At 39.2% G+C, this 5,419-nt stretch overlaps 1 pseudogene across 1 annotated transcript; it reads right to left on the bottom strand.

The window, feature by feature from the left end:
• Positions 1–3,573: 3,573 nt before the first annotated feature.
• On the bottom strand, positions 3,574–4,358 carry LOC696020 (peptidyl-prolyl cis-trans isomerase A pseudogene; annotated as a pseudogene). The gene has a single exon (XR_013418312.1). The product of XR_013418312.1 is annotated as a peptidyl-prolyl cis-trans isomerase A pseudogene (transcript).
• Between the last annotated feature and the right edge of the window lie 1,061 nt (positions 4,359–5,419).

Below are 5,419 nucleotides of genomic sequence, written 5' to 3'. Positions count from 1 at the left end.
GTTTATTTGAATGAATCATGGGATACTGTAGGGATACACATAGCACTAAAAGAAACAGCAATCTTACTAAAATGCTTCATGGTCACTGGGACCAAAAGGATGGTCTGGAAGGTAGATATAGTGATTCATATATCTTTACTTTAGTGCACCACCAGTCTATTTCTTTGATATTTATGTGACCAAGCTTCCAAATGCAAGCTCTCAAAGTGAGCATATGAGTAAACATCACTGCTCCTATGTAATTAAATATACATGAAATTTCATAAATTACCCAGACTCACAAAGAAATTGGTTCCATTCTCTTCTTGCTCCTTTTCATCTTCTACTGATGTGGGCCTGTTTCTGGAAAGAAATTGTGGCTTGCCAAAAAAGGCATCAAACAAATCTTGTCTCAAATTTAGAGTTCACAATCTGCTATCTGTATTATCCTCATAAGCCTCAATTTTCTTACATAAAAAAGGATAATGAAACTTTTTATAGGATTGATGAGATTCAAGATATATAAAAAACATACTACATCATCCTGAGCACATATAGGCTCCACACTCATGAACAATAAATGAGTTTCTTTTAAATATGCATAAGTAAATGTGAGCCGAAGACAAAATTTTATCAAAACAGTTTTTTTTTATTATACATTAAGTTCTAGGGTACATGTGCACAACATTCAGGTTTGATACATAGGTATACATGTTCCATGTTGGTTTGCTGCACCCATCAACTCATTTACATTAGGTATTTCTCCTAATGCTATCCCTTCTCCAGCCCCTACCCCCAACAGGCCCTGGTGTGTGATGTTCCCTGCCCTGTGTCCAAGTGATCTCCTTGTTCAATTCCCACCTATTAGCGAGAACATACGGTGTTTGGTTTTCTGTCCTTCTGATAGTTTGCTGAGAATGATGGTTTCCAGCTTCATCCATGTCCCTGCAAAGGACAAGAACTCATCCGTTTTTATGACTGCATAGCATTCCATGGTGTATATGTACTATATTTTCTTAATCCAGTCTATCATTGATGAACATTTGGGTTGGTTCCAAGTTTTTTCTGTTAAGAATATTGCCGCAATAAACATACATGTGCATGTGTCTTTATGGTAGCATGATTTATAATCCTTTGGGTATACCCAGTAATGGGATTGCTGGGGCAAATGGTAATTCTAGTTCTAGATCCTTGAGGAATCGCCACACTGTCTTCCACAATGGTTGAACTAATTTACACACCTACCAATAGTGTAAAAGCGTTCCTATTTCTCCACATCCTCTCCAACATCTGTTGTTTCCTGACTTTAATGATTGCCATTCTAACTGGGGTGAGATGGTATCTCATTGTGGTTTTGATTTGCAATTCTCTGATGGCCAGTGATGATGAGCATTTTTTCATGTGTCTGTTGGCTACATAAATGTCTTCTTTTGAGAAGTGTCTGTTCAAATCCTTTGCCCACTTTTTGATGGGGTTGTTTGGTTTTTTCTCTTAAATTTGTTTGAGTTCTTTCTAGGTTCTGGGTATTAGCCCTTTATCAGCTGGGTAGATTGCAAAAATTTTCTCCCATTCTGTAGGTTGCCTGTTCACTCTGATGGTAGTTTCTTTTGCTGTGCAGAAGTTCTTTAGTTTAATTAGATCCCATTTGTCTATTTTGGCTTTTGTTGCCATTGCTTTTGGTGTTTTAGTCATGAGGTCCTTGCCTATGCCTATGTCCTGAATGGTATTGCCTAGGTTTTCTTCTAGGGTTTTTATGGCTTTAGGTCTAATATTTAAGTCTTTAATCCATCTTGAATTAGTTTTTGTATAAGGTGTAAGGAAGGGATCCAGTTTCGGATTTCTACATACAGCTAGCCAGTTTTCACAGCACCATTTATTAAATAGGGAATTCTTTCCCCATTTCTTGTTGTTGTCAAGTTTGCCAAAGATCAGATGGTTGTAGATGTGTAGTGTTATTTCTGAGGCCTCTGTTCTGTTCCATTGGTCTATATACCTGTTTTGGTACCAGTACCATGCTGTTTTGGTTGCTGTAGCCTTGTAGTATAGTTTGAAGTCAGGTAGCACAATGCCTCCAGCTTTGTTCTTTTTGCTTGGGATTGTCTTGGCAATATGGGCTCTTTTTTGGTTCCATATGAACTTTAAAGTATTTTTTTCCAATTCTGTGAAGAAAGTCATTGGTAGCTTAATGGGGATGGCATTGGATCTATAAATTAGTTTGGGCAGTATGGCCATTTTCACGATATTGACTCTTCCTATTCATGAGCATGGCATATTCTTCCAATTGTTTGTGTCCTCTTTTAATTCGTTGAGCAGTAGTTTGTAGTTCTCCTTGAAGAGATCCTTCACATCCCTTGTAAGTTGGATTCCTAGGTATTGTATTCTCTTTGAAGCAATTGTGAATGGAAGTTCACTCATGATTTGGCTGTTTGTCTATTAATGGTGTATAGGAATGCTTGTGATTTTTGCACGTTGATTTTGTATCCTGAGACTTTGCTGACGTTGCTTATCAGCTTGAGATTTTGGGCTGAGATGATGGGGTTTTCTAAATATACAATTGTGTCATCTGCAAACAGGGACAATTTGACTTCCTCATTTCCTAATTGAATACTCTTTATTTCTTTCCCTTGCCTGATTACCCTGGCCAGAACTTCCAACACTGTGTTGAATACGAGTGGTGAGAGAGGGCATCCTTGTCTTGTGCCTGTTTTCAAAGGGAATGCTTCCAGTTTTTGCATTTCAGTGAGTTTCTTAATCCGGAGTTCTAATTTGATTGCACTGTGGTCTGAAAGACAGTTTGTTGTGATTTCTGTTCTTTTACATTCGCTGAGGAGTGCTTTACTTCCAATTATGTGGTCAATTTTAGAATAAGTGCGATGTGGTGCTGAGAAGAATGTATATTCTGTTGATTTGTGGTGGAGAGTTCTGTAGATATCTATTAGGTCTGCTTGGTGCAGAGCTGAGTTCAAGTCCTAGATAACCTTGTTGACATTGTGTCTCGTTGATCTGTCTAATATTGACAGTGAGGTGTTAAATTCTCCCATTATTATTGTGTGGGAGTCTAAGTCTCTTTGAAGGTCTCTAAGGACTTGCTTTATGAATCTGGGTGCTCTTGTATTGGGTGCATATATATTTAGGATAGTTAGCTCTTCTTGTTGAATTGATCTCTTTACCATTATGTAATGGCCTTCTTTGTCTCTTTTGATCTTTGTTGGTTTAAAGTCTGTTTTATCAGAGACTAGGATTACAACCCCTGCTTTTTTTTTTGCTTTCCATTTGCTTGATAGATCTTCCTCCATCCCTTTATTTTGAGCCTATGTGCATCTTTACACGTGAGATGGGTCTCCTGAAAACAGCACACTAATGGATCTTGACTCTTTATCCAATTTGCCAGTCTGTGTCTTTTAATTGGGGCATTTAGCCCATTACATTTAAGGTTAATATTGTTATATGTGAATTTCATCCTATCATTATGATGTTAGCTGGTTATTTTGCCCATTAATTGCTGCAGTTTCTTCTTAGCATCAATGGTCTTTACAATTTGGCATGTTTTCACAGTGGCTGGTACCAGTTGTTCCTTTCCATGTTTAGTGCTTCCTTCAGGACCTCTTTTTTTTTTTTTTTTTTTTGACAATTGTTATTTAGTTTTTATTTCATAATCATAAACTTAACTCTGCAATCCAGCTAGGCATGGACGAGAACAAGGAAAACATGGAACCCAAAGGGAACTGCAGTGAGAGCACAAAGATTCTAGGATACTGCGAGCAAATGGGGTGGAAGGGTGCTCTCCTGAGCTACAGAAGGAATGGTCTGGTGGTTAAGATAAAACACAAGTCAAACTTATTCAAGTTGTCCACAGTCAGCAATGGTGATCTTCTTGCTGGTCTTGCCATTCCTGGACCCAAAGCGCTCCATGGCCTCCACAATATTCATGCCCTCTTTCACTTTGCCAAAGACCACATGCTTGCCATCCAACCACTCAGTCTTGGCAGTGCAGATGAAAAACTGGGAACCATTTGTGTTGGGTCCAGCATTTACCATGGACAAGATGCCAGGACCTGTATGCTTTAGGATGAAGTTCTCATCTTCAAATTTCTCCCCATAGATGGACTTGCCACCAGTGCCATTATGGCATGTGAAGTCACCACCCTGACACATAAACCCTGGAATAATTCTGTGAAAGCAGGAACCCTTATAACCAAATCCTTTCTCCCCAGTGCTCAGAGCATGAAAATTTTCTGCTGTCTTTGGAACCTTGTCTGCAAACAGCTCGAAGGAGACGCGGCCCAAGGGCTCGCCGTTGACGGCAATGTCAAAGAACACAGTAGGGTTGACCATGGCTAGTAGTACAGGACTTTCCTCGGTGGCAGCGTCTGCAAAGCGCCCTTCAGGACCTCTTGTAAGGCAGGCCTGGAGGTGACAAAATCTCTCAGCATTTGCTTGTCTGTAAAGGATTTTATTTCTCCTTCACTTATGAAGCTTAGTTTGGCTGGATATGAAATTCTGGGTTGAAAATTCTTTTCTTTAAGAATGTTGAATATTGGCCCCCACTCTCTTCTGGTTTGTTGGGTTTCTGCCGAGAGATCTGCTGTTATTCTGATGGGCTTCCCTTTGTGGGTAACTTGACCTTTCTCTCTGGCTGCCCTTAACACTTTTTACTTCATTTCAACCTTGGTGAATCTGACAATGATGTGTCTTGGGGTTCCTATTCTCAAGGAGTATATTTGTGGTGTTCTCTATATTTGAATGTTGGCCTGCCTTGCTAGGTTGGGGAAGTTCTTCTGGATAATATCCTGAAGAGTGTTTTCCAACTTGGTTCCATTCTCCCCATCACTTTCAGGTACACCAATCAAATGTAGATTTGGTCTTTTCACATAGTCCCATATTTCTTGGAGGCTTAGTTCACTTATTTTTACTCTTTTTTCTCTAACCTTGTCTTCTCACTTTATTTCATTAATTTGATCTTCAAACACTGATACCCTTTCTTCCACTTGATCGAATTGGCTATTGAAGCTTATGCATGTGTCACAAAGTTCTCATGCCATGGTTTTCAGCTCCATCACGTTATTTAAGGTCTTCTCTACACTATTTAATCTAGTTAGCCATTTGTCTAACCTTTTTTCAAGGTTTTTATTTTCCTTGCGATGGGTTCAAACATCCTCCTTTAGCTTGGAGAATTTTGTTATTACCAACCATCTGAAGCCTACTTCTGTTAACTCATCAAAGTCATTCTCCATCCAGCTTTGTTTCATTGCTGGTGAGGAGCTGTGATCCTCTGGAGGAGAAGAGGCACTCTGATTTTTAGAATTTTTCAGCTTTTCTCCCCATCTTTGTGGTTTTATCTACCTTTGGTCTTTGATGTTGGTGACCTACAGATGGGATTTTGGTGTAGATGACCTTTTTGTTGATTTTGATGCTATTCCTTCCTGTTTGTTAGTTTTCC

This window comes from Macaca mulatta, chromosome 6 (genome assembly GCF_049350105.2).
Source record: "Macaca mulatta isolate MMU2019108-1 chromosome 6, T2T-MMU8v2.0, whole genome shotgun sequence".
NCBI classification, from domain to species: Eukaryota; Metazoa; Chordata; class Mammalia; order Primates; family Cercopithecidae; genus Macaca; species Macaca mulatta.
This window is presented reverse-complemented; position numbering and strand designations above follow the sequence as displayed.